General features: G+C 40.7%; 1 long non-coding RNA gene across 1 annotated transcript; it reads left to right on the forward strand.

The window, feature by feature from the left end:
• Window positions 1-336: 336 nt before the first annotated feature.
• Window positions 337-16,823, forward strand: LOC147912688 (uncharacterized). The gene is made up of 3 exons (XR_015549405.1): window positions 337-835; window positions 4,271-4,377; window positions 15,077-16,823. It is a non-coding gene; the product is annotated as an uncharacterized LOC147912688 (long non-coding RNA).
• Window positions 16,824-20,151: the final 3,328 nt, after the last annotated feature.

The following is a 20,151-nucleotide window of genomic DNA, read 5'->3' on the forward strand; positions in this document are numbered from 1 at the left end:
ATCTGGTATTACTGGGGCTGATTGTGATTGCCTGGAAGGAACTCAGGAGGCAGGTGGTATCAGGTAAAAAATAAGTTTACATCCAGTGTCATCCAGGAAATGTTTCAAACCAAATGCTACCATTGTCTCAGGAATTCTTCTGCAGATAATATCCAAGGAGTTGGCTAAAGTCAAGTGCTTCAGTGAGTAGGCCCCCAGTGTGGCAGGTTGTAAGCAGGGGCTTACAATTGCTATAAGCCTCCAGCCTTTAGGTCTCTTGTCAGCTCTCTGAGGATTGCAGCTGGGTGGAGCGGGCCTCAGGCACAAGAGCACCCAATTGTTTCAGGCTTTGGAAGGTGGGGCAAATCCCCTATGTGGATCCTTGAAAAGCACAAGTCTTCTGCAGCTGACAAGCCCCGGCGCCCACAGGTCCACACACACAGTCAACACAGTCCTGCCCCGTGTGCAAGCCCCGACCTCCTGAAGTGGACCCAGTCTCTCCACGGCGGGAGCCCCACACTCTCCACCAGCTCCTGGTGCATGCCCTGCCCCACTGAAATTGGCTCAGTTGCCAGGCTGCAGAGAATCCAGTCACCGATCTATGCAGGCCCACAAGTTGCCTGAGGGCTTGTTGTTGGGTGGGGCCAGTCTCTAGGGTGGGCTGCCTGCCCTGGCTGAGCTGGATTAAATTGGTGTTCTAGTGGGTGGGGCTGACCCTGGGCTAGCAGGCCTCAGGGAGTACTCCAATAGCGTCTGTGTCAGCACGCCCACACCAGGCCACAACAATGGCCGCTGCCAGTGTCCCAGTCCCTGGAGAGGTCTCACCTCTCACTGTAATGCACTCAGAGCCTATCAGGTGAGTCTCTTTTCCCCAAAGGGCTGTGCACCTTTCTTTCTGCTGGTTTTAGATTGCTTTCTGAAACAGGTGAGTTTGCACATGGGCCCTTTAAGAGCTGGTTTTAATTTCTTTGTGAACCAACTTTTCTGGGGGTACTCCCCAATGTTTTAGTAGCAGGCAAAGTCAGATATTATGCCACTCGTCTCGATTGTGCTGGGTCCACAAAATGTCTACAGTAGGGGCCTCCCCGGCTCAGGGCCCCGCTCCTCCAGGGAGGGCTGCGTACCTTTGGGCTGCTCCCGGGCGGCCGTGAAGCTGGCGGCTTGTGAAGGCAGCATTTTTTTCTCTCCAGAAGGGAGTTTCTGCCTCTTCCACCTCAACTAGGATTGTCCTTTGTTGCAGGAGTTCCTCTTATCCAGTTTTCAGTTCTGTCTCAGGGGTAATTTTTCCAAGAGTAGTTGTAAATTGGCTGTGTCCGTGGGAGGAGGTGAGTTCAGAATCTGCTTATGCCGCCATCTTGACTTCTGTCTCTCAAGTGCTTCAGAATCAGGTCTTTGGGCATCCAACTTGTTCCAGTGAACACAGGGAAGATATAAGGAAACAGATATGAGGAAATGCCTGGAGTTCCCACTCCAGTCTAGGGGAAGAATGAAGTCCCCATTGTCAAGCCCCTGGGAATGATTCTGTCTCCATCTAAAGGAAGATTAATTTGTTAAAGTTTACCAGACCCTGGAGAGAAAAATACAAGTGTGTGTTACTTTTATCAAGGCAGCTTCAATCCAGTGTTCATCTCTTCATCATATTTATGAATCTTTCCCACAAATATCTTCTATTAATTTGCTCTTTATATTAATGGATATCTTCTATTAACCTCTGTAGTTCATATTACATACATTAGATGAAGCTTAATGATTGAGATATTTAAATATCCTCAATTTTTAAAAATTCTGCCCATTGACCCAAATGTTTCTATCATATATTTAAAGCACTGTTGATTGTTATGCTTATTTCAGTCTCTTTTTATTTTTTTTGAAAGTATTATTTTATAGCCTAATTTCACTTAACAATAAAGATGCAGATATCCAAAATATGATATGAACAAACTGATTTCAACATTTGTTTAATGATCCCTCTATAAAAAAATGTTCTTATAGAAGGCAAGAATTGTTCCATATCAAGATGGTGAAGCAGGAGACTCATTTCCATTAAAGTCAGAAACAAGATTACAGTGGTTACTAAAAATGCCATTGTTCAAAAATTTTATCATGTAATCAATTCTGTAGGAAATTAAAATAAAGCAAGATGTTTGGGAATAATAACTTATCACTGTTTTTCCATATCTAGTTATATAATATGCCTGTTAAAGTCAATTAAATGAATCCCAATTAGAATTAATGTAAAAATTCAATATTCTTCCCAGATACAAGTCCTAGGTATAAAAAATAACTTGCTGGGGGCTGGTCCTGTGGTGTAGCGCTTAAGTTCACGCACTCTGCTTCGGCGGCCTGGGGTTCGCAGGTTCGGATCCCGGGCACGGACTGACGCACTGCTTGTCAAGCCATGCTGTGGCAGCATCCCATATAAAGTAGAGGAAGATGGGCACAAACATTAGCCCAGGGCCAATCTTCCTCAGCAAAAAGAGGAGGATTGGCAACAGATGTTAGCTCAGGGCTAATCTTCCTCACAAAAAGAAAAAAAACTGGGGCCAGCCCAGTGGCATAGTAGTTAAGTTCACACACTCTGCTATGGCAGCCCAGGGTTTGCAGGTTTGGATCCCGGGCACAGATGTACTCCCTGCTCATCAAGCCATGCTGTGGCAGGCGTCCCATATATAAAGTAGAGGAAGATGGCCATGAATGTTAGCCCAGGGCCAATCTTCCTCAACAAAAAGAGGAGGATTGGCAACAGATGTTAGCTCAGGGCTAATCTTCCCCACCTAAAAAATAAAAATTAAAAAAAAGTGCTGTAATTTCAGCAAATTAATTTAAATTTAAATTTTAAGTTTCAAGGAATGCAAATAAAACATGAGGGAACTTGAGAAAAATTATTATTTTAGAATGAAAAAAGAATATTAAATAAATGAAGAGATATACCTTATTATTGGATGTGAAATCTCATGATTGCAAACAATTCAATGTTTTCCAAATTATTCTTTAAAATAAATGAAATTCTAATTAATCCCCAAAGAAGTTAACAAAAAAAAAGATCACCTGCTTCTGAAGTTCACACAGACTAGAACTCAAAAATTAACAAGAGGTATTGGAGAAAATATTTGGAAATCGTATATCTGATAAGGAGTTAATATCCAGAATATGTAAAAAACTCAACAACAACAACAAAATAACATGATTAAAAAATGGGAAATGAACTTGAATAGACATTTGTCCAAAGACAAATACATGACCAACAAACACATGAAAAGATGCTCAGCATCACTAATCATTAGGGAAATGCAAATCCAAACCAAAATAAGATATTGTCTCATACCCATTAGGATGGCTACTCACAAAAAACCCCAAAATATAACAACTATTGGCAGGGATGTAGAGAAATTGAAACTCTTGTTCACCCTTGGTGGGAATGTAAGATAGTGCAGCTGCTATGGAACACAGTATGGAGGTTCATTAAACAAATTAAAAATAAAATTATGATATGATCCAGCAAATCTACTTCTTGGTAGATATCAAAAAGAAAGCAGGGTCTTGAATAGATATATGTATGCCTATGTTCATAGCAGGATTATTTACATAGCCAAAACGTAGAAGCAACACAAGGTATCCATTAATGGATGAATGGATAAACACAGTGTGGTATATCCATACTATGGAATATTATTCAGCCTTAAGATGGAAGGAATTTGTGATACGTGCTACAAAATGGATGAACCTTGAGGACATTATGCTGAGTGAAATATGCCAGTCACAAAAAGACAAATACTGTATGATTCCATCTATACGAGCTAGCTAGAGTAGTCAAATTCACAGAAACAGAAAGTAGAATGGTGGTGTGCCAGGGGCTGAAGGGAGGGGAAAATGGCAAGTTGTTTAATGGGTACAGAGTTTCAGTTTTGCAAGAAGAAAGCTTTGGACACTGGTTGCACAACAATGTGAATATACTTAACACTACTGAAGTTAGAAATGGTAAATTTTGTGTTATATGTATTTTGCCATAATTTAAAGAGTTAAGGGAATTTTAGTTAAAAAATGAGGGGTTCTTGTTTTGTTGTAACAATATAAAGCTACAATAATGATAGTCAACCAATAATGATGCAGGCTTAGGCACACAGATTAATAGGACCGAGTCGAGAGTCACAAATGAGAAACTTGTATTTCTATCTCTAGGAAGAGAACAGTGTTACTGCTCACTAGACAGAGTATATTGAGGTAAGAGTTGGTGAGTTGAGGTCCGTTTGGTGACAGCAGTGACTGATATGAGACTGTCTTTACGCTCTAGATGAGAGCTATGGAAACCCTGGACCATAAGGGCAGTGGAATGGAGAAAGCCAAACACATTCTCATCTATTTCTCAGAAGTGGGGAGACATGGCTCCCCACAACACAGGTAACATCTGTGTGTTCTTGCACATGCCAAATAAATTGAGGTGTCTACACCAACCTCATGGATTTGTAGTGAAAGAAGCAATAGAATGAGGCCAAATGTCTGTCTTGTCTCAAACTAGCTGAACTCTCAAGACAGAATGCCATTGTCGTAGGGGCTTTTTGCGGGGAAATAGTGTAGGTTTTGATTCTTAGCGCTCACATTTATGACCACCTTATACCTGTACCATTTGTAAAACAATTGAATTACCTGATAGCAAGTATCGTCCATTCCTTCCCTGTAATTCAGTCACTGAGATGCAAAAATATAATTTAAAATGTTCCCAAAGCACAGGAATTTGTGAGCAGGAGGAATAGAAAGAGCAAAAGTAGTTCAAGAGACAGGATGACATTAGATGAAAGCTGCATAAATTAGAAAAACATTCTATGGGGCTGGCCCAGTGGCATGGCAGTTAAGTTCGCACACTGCTTCAGCGGCCCGGGATTCGCAGGTTTGGATCCTGGGCGTGGACCTACACACCACTCATCAAGCCATGCTGAGGCGGTGTCCCACATAGAGCAACTAAAAGGATGTACAGTCATGACATATGACTATCTACTGGGGCTTTGGGGAAGAAAAAGAAAAAAAAGGAGGAAGATTGGCAACAGATGTTAGCTCAGGGCCAATCTTCCTCAAAAAAAAGAAAAGAAAAAACATTTTAGGAAAGCATTTGAATTTTGAAACTGATAAAATTATTTCTTACTTTTGCTATATGAAATCATTCAGTCTCTTCCATAAATTCTTTTTTTTTTTTTCGTGAGGAAGATCAGCCCTGAGCTAACATCCATGCTAATCCTCCTCTTTTTGCTGAGGAAGACCGGCTCTGAGCTAACATATATTGCCAATCCTCCTCCTTTTTTTTTTTCCCCAAAGCCACAGTAGATAGTTGTATGTCATAGTTGCACATCTTTCTAGTTGCTGTATGTGGGATGCGGCCTCAGCATGGCCGGAGAAGTGGTGCGTCGGTGCATGCCATGGATCCAAACCTGGGCCGCCAGTAGCGGAGCGTGCACACTTAACTGCTAAGCCACAGGGCTGGCCCTCTTCCATAAATTCTTATTTCCTTAATTTAAGAGGAGAGGGAAGATTTTTCCTCTTCAGCAGATCACAGAATTTTTTTCTATGGAGGCACAATGCTGATTTTCTAAGCATGTGCTGCTCACCTAGTTAGAGAATCATTAACATCATTCCAGATGCTGTCATGAGATTTGGAATCTCTGCTTGAATTGGGAGCTTCCCATGTACTGTATTATCTACCATCACCTGCAAGGCTGCATTATATTGCCCATGACTCTGCAATGTGAAGAGACAACATGAGGTTCTCAGAAGGCAGATGGAACAGCAGATAAAAGACAGAAATACAATCTGTAATTGCACTGTAAAGATTAAGTTTCAAAACTGTATCAAAATTCAAACAGGGGCCAGCCTCGTGGCCTAGTGGTTAAGTTCGGCACATTCTGCTTCAGTGGCCAGAGTTTGGGGGATCAGATCCTGGGTGTGGACCTACACCACTCATCTGCCATGCTGTGGTGGTGACCCACATACAAAGTAGAGGAAGACTGCCACAAATGTTAGCTCAGAGCTAAACTTCCTCAAGCAAAAAAAAAAAAAAGAGGACAATTGGCAATAGATGTTAGCTCAGGGTGAATCTTCCTCAGCAAAAAAAAAAAAAAAGTCAAACAACCTTATCCTTGAGGATTCCACTAACTAATACAAGAAACAGAGACATACAGTATGTCTGACATCCAGGACCTTGTCCTGAACTCAATGAGGAACATTTTCTCATCATTTCACTGTGAATAAATCCACATGAAGAAGATTCCAAGTCCAGGAAGATACTCCAGATGACTCATCATTCTCCTTTGTGGAAGTTTCACACAGAGTCAATACACGCATTTAATAATCCATGACCAGACGTGATCATGGATCAGGGAGATAGCAAATACATCGTGCAAAGCAAGAGAGAGTGACCTAGTAGACAGAGTGGAGAGAAGGGGAGAGGGGAGACAGAGAAAGAGAGTGAGAGAGAATGAATTATGTTAGAAATAAAAGACAGGGCCGGCCCGGTGGCATAGCGGTTAAGTGTGTGTGCCCTGCTTCAGCGGCGTAGGGTTCGCAGGTTCGGATCCTGGGTGCCCACTGTCGCACAGCTTGTCAAGCCATGCTGGGGCGGTGTCCCATATAAAGTAGAGGAAGATGGGCACAGATGTTAGCCCAGGGCCAGTATTCCTCAGCAAAAAGAGGAGGATTGGCAACAGATGTTAGCTCAGGGCTAATCTTCCTCACACAAAAAAAAGCAAAGAAAAAAAATATCAGGAAGTGGCACAATTCTGGAAAATGAAAGCGTTAGAGTTATAGATGTGACTTTTGAATATAGAAAGCACTAACTCATGAGTCATCCTTTTTAACAAAAATCATATTTTAAATCAACGATTTCCTCAAGCTATAGAGAACTGAGAAGCAATTCATCAGAAAGAATGAAGTGGGGAGCTATAAAGAGAGAAACTAAAATCTAGATTGAAGAAAATTCAGATTTTGAGACACATGGGACAGTATAAGTTTTCAACAATGAGAATTAAGAACTGACACAACTGCAGGTCAGGAATTGAACAGAAGTCCCTTTTTTAACAAAATTAAAATGAGATGGACTTCAAAGGAGAATAATCAAAATAGAATTCTAATGAAGGTTTATTTTTCTAAGCCAACAAAACCTTAGTCTTTGAGCCCTGATGTCAAGAGAGTTGATAGAAGCAGTATTTGAAACCAGAGAGATTCATAAAAAGATGAAAATATTTTCAGAAACAGCAGTTACAGGCGCGGCGTGGCAGTGCTGTACCCCATGTTGGGTGTACTTCTCTGAATCTCAGTCTGTGTTGGGTTCTAAGCCTGACACTCTGCCTCCCATGTTACTCTCCCCTCAAGACAACATCCCAGGTTGTACTACGAGACAGAACAGATGGAGGGCTATCTAGGCATTTGGAGTCTGAGTGTATGTGACTAGGACCCTCCTGCACCTTCCTTCTTCTAGAATCCTGGGCTTGTGTCCTAAAACTTTCCTTAGCTTCAGAGGACATCAGGGATGATAATTAGTTAATGATCAGCTTTCTCCATTTGGATTTCAATCTAGAATTATTTTAATCGTTCTGACTATTGTGAGGAGTTCACAAAAAGCAGTGAAGATTTCCCCCATGATACTCCACAATCTGAAAGAGGAGAATGCAGATTGTACCTAAAACCTTTTCTCAAGTAACTAACTGAAAGAAATTTTCATTATAAACCTATTTTTCACATTGATTCTCACCCAGACAGAGTCCAAAGGGAAAGAAGAGCCACTCACACTCATTATGTACATTCCATGTCTCTGAGCATGTACATTTTCCCTTTACATTATGTAAAATCTGTTTCCAAAAAGTGTGATGATCCATATTTTTTAGAAGGTTTTATCTCATTTAACTACTTAAAAGATTTTGAGAGGTAGGGATGTAAATATTTGTTTTTGTGCATATGATTTTAAGGCTACTAACTTTTAGAGTCAAGAGAAGGGGGAAGGGAATAGAATAAGAAAGGAAGAAAGAATAGGAGAAGTCAGACTTAAAAAGGGGTGAGATCAAGGAGAATCTCTGGCTGCCTGTGGAAGGAATTGGGTTTGTACAGGGTGGGTGAGGTGGATACAACACACTCTGCATCACACTGGAAATACCTCTGACTTCATGTGAAAGGCTTTTTAGGGTCTCATTTCCAAAACCAGCAACAAAGTAGACTTCCCCTATCTCATCTGTTCCTCAAGTTTCTGATTACCCCATGTCTTGGTACAAAAGGAAAAGATACTCACCTCTAATACCATGATGGTGAGCCCCTGGTGACAAGGTGAGACTGTCGTGTAATCTGGATGAGGCACTGAGCCCTGAGTTACGGTTTTATTACTCCCTTATCCCCTTCCCATCAGACCAATGATTTCCAAGTCATCTATAAATGCATGACAGTGTCTGCATAGAGGATTGAGAATAACTTAAACACTTTTGCCCCAACTAATTGTCATTAAAAACAAGTTCAAAGTACACGACAATATCAAAAGAAGCAATTAGGAGTAAGCGGGAGAGAAATTTTTCTATGGTCCTTCAAGTGCCCAGGATATCACGGAAAGAGGAGCAGAAGGTATGGAACTGATGACTAAGAGTGGAAGGCATTTGCAAGGCTCTGTCTGGATTTGGGCCAACCCATGGGGCTTTCTCCGGCACCGAATTCCCTGGGAGACTTCGTAACTCTGAGGAACATTAGTATTAAGTGGCATGAAAGAGGGGAATCCATATATCATTTGTGTCTACCTTCATTCAAGCAACATTTTCTAAAAGATTCATCCATGTTTTGTGTGTAGTTGTAGTTCATTCATTTTCATGCTGTAGGGAATTTCATTGCATGTTTATACCGCAATTTACATATCCATTCAACAGTTGACGGACCATTGGTGGGTGGTTTGCTATTTGGCACTCTGTGAGCAAGAGTACTCTGACCTTTATTGTAAATGTATCCTGGTGCACACATGCATTCTTTCTAAGGTATAGAACTAAGAGTAGAATCACTAGGTCATGGGGTATTTGTTTCCCTACATAATGCCAGTTAGTTTACCAAAATGATTATAGAAATTTACACTCTCAACAGCAATATCTGAGAGTTTCCATTAATCTATATCCTTGTTAGCTCTTGATAATGCCAACATTTCTAATTACTGCCAATTTTGGATATGTGTAAATTTAACTCATGCATTTTCCTGCAGTATGGTGAAATTGGGTAATTTCCTTATAAATTCTCACCATACAAAATATTTCTTTTTGTTAGGTGATCTATTCAAATATCTACTCATTTTTCTCTAGGGCTGTTTGTCTTAATGATTTGTAGAATGTGTGTGCGTACATGCTCATTGTGTGTTCTAAAAACAATATTGGTCAATTTTATATGTAGTAAATATTTCCTCTACATCTGTAGTAATCTTTCCATATGAAGAAAAGTTGTAATTCCTTTTTTATGTTGGCATTTTATAAATGTTTTAGTTTGAAATAATTTAAGGCTTATAGAAAAAGTACAAAATTAGTACACAGAGTTCCCTTATAGTTTCACCCAGATTCCCCAAATATATATATACATTTTCTGTACTGTTTAAGTCACATATGTCACATTAATAGTTTAGTGTACATTTCCTAAAGCCAAGGATATTATATTATATAACCACAGTACAATGATCATAGCCAGGGCATTTAACATTCATATAGTACCATTATCTAGTCTACAGGCCTTAATCAAATTTTGCCAAGAGTCCCAGTAGTGTCACTTATGGCATAAGAAAGCAAAATATTCTAGTTCAAGATCTAAACTAGGATCGCATATTGCATTTAGCTATTTTGTTCCTTTATACTAAATATAAATCCAAACCTCACTGTATGGCCAAAGATACTATAATGAAATAAGATTATAGACTAGAAAAAACCAAAACAACAATAACAGATAAAATGGATGTACTGCAGCTAAAGGGTCAAGTGGTAGTTTCTATAACATGCAAAGAGCTCTCACAAATCACTCAATAGAAAAAAGAGGAATACAATTACATCAGACACGTCAAAGAAAAGTCAACTTTCCTGGAAAAGAAATGTAAGAAACATTATCTAGTTTCGTGAAATATGTGTAAATAAAAATTGAACTAATAATGAGGTACCTGAATGACAAAACTTAAAAGTATTTTAATGCATTTTTTGAACAGGATGTAGGGAAAGGTACTCATGCTTTGGTGATGCTACAGTTATTTAAAAAACAATGTATCAATACCTCTTAAAAGTAGGTATAATTACCACAAAAAAATTCCACTGAGAAGAACATATTCCTTAGAATGAAAACATCCTTGTGGAAAGACATACGTGCAAAAATGTTTGCTCTGGTGTTATTGAGAGTGGTAAATAGAACTCAAAGGGAGGGCCCATTTTTAACATGTCACTGAATAAATTTTAATATATTTATACCATGAAAATTATAGTCATTAAAAAGATGGAATTACAGTTGCATCAGATTCCTTGTAGAAATTTCTATGATGTACTGCAAGAGAGCAAAATACACAAAATTAAAGAACCCACTTTTATTTAGCAGTGATGAGAATTGTATATAATTTCATAAGAAAGGATTTATTTATTTACAAAGACAAATAGGAGGCTACACCCTGGTTTGATAATCTGGGTTACAGGAGTGCAGACAGGGTGGTTAGAAAGGGGGATGAATGAGGAAGAGTGTGGAGGAAGGCATTCAAAAATGAAAAGAGAAAAAAGATTGCACTAAAATGTTCATGTATCTGATCCCACTAAAGCATGAAATGAAAATGAACAATACTAATAAAATGGGTAATAGTTAAAAAAATTATACACATGTAGCATGTGTGGACTCATATAAACCCAAACTAGAGTAGAAGAAGAGGCTATGTTAGAGAAAAATAGTTCTAATGAATGAGGTGCAAATACGAATCCATAGTAGGGAGAAAGCCCAGAGAAACATGTCACTGAAGAAATGGATATATGGAAGGAACTAAGCTTACAACAATTCAGACATTTTAATGAGACCTGGAGAATGCCTGGTACAGAATATCCTGCCTTGTGAAGAAGATACATCTTCCTGAGTCACTATATCAATGGAGCTACTCACAGCAGCCTGAATCGAGCAGGATGGGAATGGAGAATGCTTGAGGAGAGAGGAGTAGACAGCTATAAACAAGAATCTTCTCTCAATCTTTCTTTCTTTTTTTTTTTTGTGAGGAAGATCAGCCCTGAGCTAACATCCATGCCAATCCTCCTCTTTTTGCTGAGGAAGACCGGCCCTGAGCTAACATCTATTGCCAATCCTCCTTTTCTCCCCCTATTTTTCTCCCCAAGGCCCCAGTAGATAGTTGTATGTCATAACTACACATCCTTCTAGTTGCTTTATGTGGGACGCCACCTCAGCATGGCCGGACAAGTGGTGTGTTGGTGCGTGCCCGGGATCCGAGCCCAGGCTGCTAGTAGTGGAGCATGTGCACTTAACAGCTATGCCATGGGGCCGGCCCCACAACATTCTTTTATTATATGAATTGAGGGATATTTGCTTCTCAAAAAAATAACTGTTTGCTTAAACATGAACTTGTAACTCAATTATTTAATTATCAATAATGAATCTATTCTACCAAAGGCTTTTTTTTTTTAAGTTTAATAACATTTCTTTTTTTTACACTTACAAGCAATACTTTTATTTTCCCACTGAATCATTGTGGAAGGAGGGGAAAAGAACAGAGAAAAATAATCTCTCATATTCCCACTACAGCAGTGAGAATCAGAGCTGATATTCATCATGTGTATATTCTTTTTCCTTGAAGATTTTTTTTGCATACACTCATAATATACATATATTATCTTGCATAAAAAAATAAATGTGATCATACCACATAGATTATTTATACTTGGGAAAGCTAATCTTTTCTCTTTTTTTATTGTGGTAAAATATACATAAGAAAATTTACCACTTTAATGATTTTAAAATCTACATTTCAGTGGAATTAAGTACATTCACACTGTTGTGCAACCATCACCACCATCCATCTCCAGAACTTTTTCATCATTACAAACTGGAACTCTGTACCCATTAAACAATAATTCCCCATTTCCCTCCTCCTCTCAGACACTGGTAACCTCTATTATATTTTCTTTTTCTCTGAATTTGACTATTCCAGGTACCTCATATAGGTGGAATCCTACAGTATTTTTCCTTTTACGTCTGGCTTACTTCACTTAGTCTATCTTCACAGTTCACCCATTTTATCAAATGTAATAAGAGTAATAAGAAGTTTTCTCATATTGAGGTATAGGGGGAAGCTATTCTAGTTTAAATATAATCAGGCCTAAAGCTTCTTTTTCCCAGAGCTGCCTGACTTATGGCCCACCAAACATGCATTGTAGGTCTGCTTCAAATATTTTCCCAAAGAAAACAATGCACTCTTTAAAGATGGGATGTAGGGCCCAGCCTGGTGGTGCAAGCGGTGAAGTGTGCATGCTCCGCTGCAGAGGCCTGGGGTTTGCTGGTTCGGATCCTGGGTGTGCACCGACGCATCGCTTGTTAAGCCATGCTGTGGTGGCATCCCATATAAAGTAGAGGAAGATGGGCATGGATGTTAGCCCAGGGCCAGTCTTCCTCAGAAAAAAAAAAAAACAGTAGGATTGGCATTGGATGTTATCTCAGGGCTGGTCCTCCTCACAAAAAAAAAAAAAGAAAAAAGAAACAAAAAATAAATAAATAAAGATGGGGATGTAATGTCTCCCTTTTTCTGATGCCAGTACTAGTAGTTCTTTGAAGATAAGCATTTCTTCCCAGAGAACTAAGGTCAAGTTGACCTGCTGCATATGTGCTAAACTGCAGCAAAACATCTCCTGTGACATTGGGAAAAAAACTCTTCCTGTCATGTTTGATGCATGGTATATAACCGTGCTGTAAACCACACTTCCCCAGAGTGCGTTCTTCCCTGCTGAAGGAAGCGCTTCCATGCTAGTCCTTGGCTCAATTAAATATAACTCTATCTTTCTTATCTATAGATTGGTTATTGATTATTTGCATGGACACATGTATCAGAATTTCCTTCCTTTTTAAGGCTGAATAATATTCCATTGTATGTATACACCACATTGTGTTTATCCTTTCATCTGTTGGTGGCCACTTGGATTGTTTCCACTTTTTGGCTATTGTGAATAATGCTGCTATGAACATGGATGCACAAATATCTCTTCGAGTCCTTACTTTCAATTCCTTTGACTATATATATGTATATTTTTGAATATATATATGTATGTATATATAGTTTTTGTGGTGAGAACAAACCATCACTTAAGTTTTTGCCTATTAATGAGTCCTAACTTTGCTTACAATACTCCCACTAGGAAGCATAGAAGTCGATCACAACCCTAATAGCCACAGTCCATAACAGAATTGGCCACGCAGGAGGCCCACTTTCTGTGACCTGCACCCTGTGCATCACAACTCTTTACATTTTCTAAATAGCCCCTTGGACTGGTGTGCTAGTTTTCTGCATTTTGCACAGGAGTAAACAGGCCCAGAGAGGGGTGTGTCCCTTGCTTGTAAGCTTGTAAGTAGAGAGAAGCAGGGTGCCTGGGTTGCCTTCCACTCCCTCCCTGCCAGGCCCCCTGCCTGCAAGACACCCTACTTTTGCTCCCCCTCCCAATCCTGAGAGGGTTCCTCTCAGAGCCCCAGAGTACTCTGCAGACACTCCTGAATGGTAATAGCCCTGACTCATCATTTCATATAGAGGTAATATTGACCAGCTCTCCTGAGGATTACCTCAATTAATATTCCCAAAAGAACCAGTGCAGAGAAAATATTATTCCATTACTTAAGAGATGTGCAGCTTAGAGAAGGTAAATGACCTCCACGAGGGTACACAGCTGCCAAGCAGCTGAGCTAGGAATGGTGTAGTCTCCACTGTCCTTGGTTTCCTCACCTGGTTCTCATCTTCTCCCCAACGGGAACTCAGAGACTCTGGGCTTGGACTCCTGGATTCCTCTCCTGCCAGGCAGTCGGCTGAGCCTCACATTATCAAATAACCACACTCCAAAATCTCCACCCTTCCCCACAAAGGCCTTCCAGCAAACTTCCTTCTCTCCCATCAATGTTTCATATGGACAGTATCACCACCACCTGGACACCCCTAACATGGTCATTGGTGTCACCTCAAATGTATCAATGGCTCTCACTTCCACATGCAATGATTCATTCCCAAGGTCCTGTCAGTCTTCCTTCTAAACACCATCTCAGGGTGACCACTCCACTCAGTATACCCATACAGAGCAGTCATCCAGTAACCAGTCACTATTTTAGACTTGGAAGACACACTGAAGACTAAGACTCTCCACTGTGGCCCTCACGTGCCCCGTCCCTGTGGCTTTACCTCCGCACCCCCTCTAGCAGGTGACCTTGTTACTGAATGCACTTCCCCAGCTCTCTAGATAAAAAGCAAATCAATGACTGACCATGACTGCTAATCTCCAAGGACAGTCCCTTGTCTTCCTCCTAGGGAATCGCACTTGATCAGCCATTCCTGAAAATGGCTGAATGTCGGCTGACCCCTTCCTGTAAAACCCATCAACATCTCGCTCTCCTGCTCAGGTCAAACCACTGCTCACATCTCCAAGTCTCCAGACCGTGCCAAGGGGCACACCTGGCACCCTGATCTGACCATCAGCACATCATCAAACTTGCAGTGATAGGAGTGTGGCGGGGGCAGAGGTGTGCTCTCCTCATGCCGGGAATTTTACTGTATAGCACTGAGCAAGAGGAATGGGCAGCTAACGTTGTAAATCCAAAATCCTCAAAAAGCTACAAACAAGGGTTTTTATTTGAGGTTTTAGGTAGGGGAGGGGTATCATGTGGCTGAAGTTTACAATCGGACATTCTAGCTTCCCAATGCTCCTGGGAGATGTTTAGTCAGCTGGGGGCTGTCAACAAGCTACTCTCTTTATCAGCATCCTCCTGCTGTGCTACAACGCAAACTCAGAAACTTTGGCTACTTTGTTTCCCACATTAACCTCCTGGATATAAGACAGGTTTCACCCTAATCCAGGGAAATTTTAACACCTTTATCCTCCGTTTGAAGGTCAGAGAATTACAGGGGAAGTCCATGTGCAACTGGTGGTCTTACATTTAAAGATTGAGGAAACATATGATTTCCAAGCAAAACTGGCCCATGTGGAAGAAAAAGAGAAGCCTTAAGTGAAGGAGAACCAAGGACAAGATGAAAGCACCATCAACGAACTGCTCCTGAGTGCCATGATGCAGGTCCTCAGCCAAGCTCAGTTGAGGGCAAAGGGGAAGCTCCACTTTCATAACGCTTCAGCTCCACTTCCAGAACCTCATACAGAGCACAAGAGAGGAACATCCATCAGTCCATTTCACATGTGGCTATGGATGTACAAGTCTAAATATAATCCTAACAGGTTTAACGTAGAAAGGCATTAAAGGAATGATCCGCATGACCCAGGATGGTGCATTCCAGAACCAGCCTGTGGGGACAAAAATAGCACGTGGACACATTCAAAGGGAAAAGTCATCTGGTGACATCAGTGGATTCCAGAAAGCTAGTGAATACAATTCTGCCACTATTTGTAAATGGTTAAAAAATCATAAGTAATATAAGAGTAGAAACAAACTAAATATTTTTAAAACTGTTGAAAAAAAACCAACAGCAAATAAAAGGGGCCATGAAATGCTGAAGCCCTTAGGGAGAAAAAAGAGATGTCTGCTATCATCATTGTTATTCAGAATTGTTTTGGTAGTTTTAGCTCACACAATCAGACAAGAAAGTAAAAGTAACTCACACAAATAAGAAAGAAGAAATAAAAATTATCTTCAGCCCCACTTGCAGGTGGTATGATCTTAGAAAACTGAAGACATTCTGCAAAAACCTATTAATCAGAAGTAGTAAACTAATCTAGCATGTGGGGTGGGTACAAGACAATATGCAAAGGTCGAGAGTTCCCTTCTCTAGAAGCACAAAAATTTTGAAATGTTCCAGAAACATGCAGCAGTGAGGTCTATATTGATCCCCAAGGATGATTTTCTGCCTTCATAACCAGTGGTCTGAAAGTGGGGATGTCAGGGCTGTGGGGCACTGCGCTCCTCCAGGACAGTTTTAGTGTTAGGGTGATGGGAGCTGTCACCCAAGATGGGCCTTGAGCCCCTGCAGCCCTCTCATCCCTTGGGGCCCAGGGTGGGGGCAGCCAGGTGGGCTGAGCCAGATTTACGCTTGGAAAACAGAATGAGCAGGTGAAGATGGAGGGTTAGGATGGAGCGTGGAGAGAGAGAGCAGCATCGCCTCACTGTCTGGCTGTAAGACTCAGGTGGGCATCAGGGAGCAGAGGCCTAATTAATGGGTGGGGGTCTGGGCCTTGGAGGAGGCCATGGCTGGCTGACCATTGGGGTCCCCTTCCCGAGCTGCTGGGCACAGGCCATGACATGGTCGTCATGGGCATAGTGGGCACTTGGGACCCTCCCTGTCTTCAGAAACAAGCAACAGAATGAGGTTTCTGTGGAAAAACTCAGATTCCAGCCAGCAGCACTCGCTCCATCAAGATGGCAGTTTGTGGCAAGTAGTGTTCAGTGTCTCTGATGCTAGCTCCTCTTCTTCAGTTCCACCCACAGAGAGTGAAGAAGCAGGAGAAGCTCTTCTCTCCAGAAATAAAACAGATCAGCGTGGGTGTGAACTGCACCTTCCACAACCACATCATGTTCTGGGATTACTATGACATCAAGTGAGGCTGCTGGGCAGGCAGGGTTCCAGTGGGTCCCTGGAGGAAGGACGCAGGGGTCCCAGGGAAACATGGAAGTCCCAGGGGAGATGGGAGTGTCGGTGGGAGGATGCAGGGGTGCCAGTGGTTCACAGGGTACCAGGGGAGATGGGGGTCCGGGAGGAAATGCAGGGGTCTTGGCGGGACTTGGGAGTCCCAGGGGAGGTGAGAGCCCTGGGGGCATGTAGGGATTTCATGGGAGAGGGGAGGTGACAGTAGCAAACAAAATAATGCTGCATGGTGAAAGTCTTCTCAATGACCCACATGGACCTGGGGTCTGGAACCACTGAGAGGGTGGCAGGACAAGGGACTCCCAGCATTACCATGAAAGCTGAGCCAGGGTGGCATGATGTTGATCCCATGAAGAGGAGGGGCAGAGGTATGGGGGGCGCAGGTGGGAAGTGTGAGGTGAGGCTGGGGGCAAGGCCCAGAGGGGCTAGACATGCCGTGAGCATTTAACAGGCACCCCTGGAGGGCCCCACAGGGAGGGGGCACCTGGTAATTAAGTAAATAAGTTTTAATGTCAAAAAGTAAGTTGGTGAAAATTAGAATTTGGTCTTCTCTCTCTTAAAAGAATAACTTTCTTGAACTTTTAGCTGCTCTTGATAAAGAGATTATGAAAGGTTTTTTTCTTTGAGTAGTCTACCAGAAGGGTAGGAATTTTATGTTTTATCAAAATAAATTTCCTGTATTTTTATCAGGTCTTTAATCACAGGTGCTAAGGTTCTCTTAAAGATATTTAATTTTCTGCATTCACTTGAAAATCTTTAATTGTCATCATGGTTAAATGGATAACTAAGCATTATTTCATAGGGACCTATGATATTATGTTGGTAAATGTTCTTGATATAACTGTTGTAAAACTATATAACATTCCTAAAATTCTGATCTGTCCTGGCTATCAGTCATAATTCTAGTTATTATTTTGAAGTGCTGTAGGTAAAAAAATTAACCAAATTTGTCAATTGTCGTTTTGAAGTCTTTTGTCATTTATAGACAGTTATTGTTTTACTCTGATGGTTTTCCAAATACGTTTCATCTTCAGAGATATTCATGGAAAGGACTCTGACACTCTAGAATACAGGTTTCCAATAAACTTTCAGGTCATAAAACAGAACTGAGTAAAAAAATTACAGAACTCTAATGGAAAAACCCACTTCCTGAAACTGCTATCAGAAGGTCAAGATCAAGAGTTGATTACATTAGACTAAATGAACTGATGAAGATGATTATAATTCTTATGACTTTTTGTTTGAAATATTGCTGATATTTTAATGTTTTGTTTTTTCATATTTAAGGAAATCTTTTTTTCTTTTCTCTCAAGCTAACTATGACATAAGAATTTGCTAACTTATACATTTGTAATCAGAATTGAAACATTTATCTTTTTCTCCCTACCTGATCCCTCCAGAGTTTGAACACTCATAGTGAGTATTATTATTGTGGCAATATAGTTATTTGCATAAGTTCAATAAAAATCTGTTCTCCTTAACAGGACACTATTGGAAACATTGGTTATATTGCCAAAGCTTTGATTGGAATGTCATATTTGAGAGAAACATGCATAGACTCAGATACGACCAGATAGCTTTTGAGGAACAAAGATTGGACTTTATGAAATAAAGCCACTTGGAAATATTGGCCTGGTACCTTGCTTACAGGGTTACCAGAAAACTTATCAGGTGAATAAAGAAGGTCACTTCTCTGGCAGGTGCAAGGAACTTCAAGGATATTTTGGGGTACCTCAAGAGAAGAGAGGCATTCACCCAAATCTATAGGTATTACGGGCGGAGTCTGATGACAAGTCCTTGGCTTTGCTCTCCTGCAAGAGGCCTTTAAAGTTCAATCTGAGATTCCTTATAACAAGTTCCAGCAAAGGAGATTTAAAGGAGCCTATATGATCAATTGCTTTTCTTCCTGTACTTATGTAAATAATTGGGCTAAGTGTATTAAAAGTAGACTCATTTTACAAACAAATTATTCTTAATTTGGTTATCTTTGGTAAAAATGAGGGTGATCTTTAAAATATTATGTTTCACTAGAAACTATAATATACATTTGTAGATATTAGATTCTTTTTGGTGACCTGCCAAATCTAGAGAACCCACTCTAAGTCACCTCATTGGCATAAACTCCAAGGTGTGTCTTTATGAATGACAAAAGACATTCTTGTCACTCAGGGAATTCCAAGTGCTTCAGGAGCTCTGTTCCCTGAACGGCCATGAAAACCAAATATATTTTTTATTATAGCATCCATGGCCTCCCCATACTCTGTGTCCACAGTATTTTCCATTAGATCAGACCAGAGGTTCCCACCCTTTCACAGGAGTAATGATGGAGTGTTTAATAATTTGTGTCATCACTGCTATTCACTTCCTGTGTGGTATAAACTATTCTATGTGTTTGTTACCACCCAAGGGGGGGTCGTCTGCTCACTGCAAGACAAGCCAACAGTCGAGAGGCAAGGTGGTAGGAGAGAAATGGCATTTAATAAGTGATAAGCTAGCAGATCAGAATATGGGAGGCTAATGTCCAAAAGAACCACCTTACAGAACAAAGACTACAGGCTAATTATATAGGGGCTGGTCTCCATCTGGGACAGACATCTGATCTACAGGTGGGGCAGACATCTAGTCTTAGTTCCTGATAATCTTTGTCTTACTCTCATATGCATCAGAGACTGGAGCAATGCCGTATACCTGATTTGGCTTAAAGATAATAAGAACAAAATCTTTAAAATGTATAGTAAAGATTACTGTTTATGTGAGTGGTGCCAACAACTCCCCACTGTCAGTTGTAACCCAGCATAATCATATGCTGGTCACGGAAACAGGGTCATCATTGTCTGTCTGGCTACTTCCTGCTGAATGGGGTTGGCATAGGGGGACCATTGAATGAAACAGAGTCATCCGTGTCTTACAATAGGTTGAAGGGCCAGCATGACTCCAGAGAGGGAGTTGTTGAGTCACGGACACAGGCAGTTTAGAGATTAGTTTAGAAACACATTTGATCCCCAATTTAATTACAAAGAATAGCCAGATACTTCAGGAGACTGTAAGAATCTAGGATCCAGTCCAGTTTACAAGTAGAACATAAAATCCTCAAAGACAATTAACAGAAGTAGAATATATACGTTAAGAGATTTATAAGACACAGCTACTGAAAGCCATTAGGATACATTTTGACTCTAAGTGCAATTAATCTACTTTTAAAAACAAACACGTCTTTGAGAAAATTGAGCACGGATATTTATCATATTTCAAATATTTTTGTGTGATGGCTATTGGGGTTACAAAACAGCCCTACATCTTAAAAATGTATTCTCAATGTATTCTTATGCATTAAATCTCATGTCTGATTAAATAATCCACCAGTACATACAAGG

This window comes from Ceratotherium simum, chromosome 33 (genome assembly GCF_057802395.1).
Source record: "Ceratotherium simum simum isolate JZ-2026a chromosome 33, ASM5780239v1, whole genome shotgun sequence".
In the NCBI taxonomy this organism is placed as follows: Eukaryota; Metazoa; Chordata; class Mammalia; order Perissodactyla; family Rhinocerotidae; genus Ceratotherium; species Ceratotherium simum.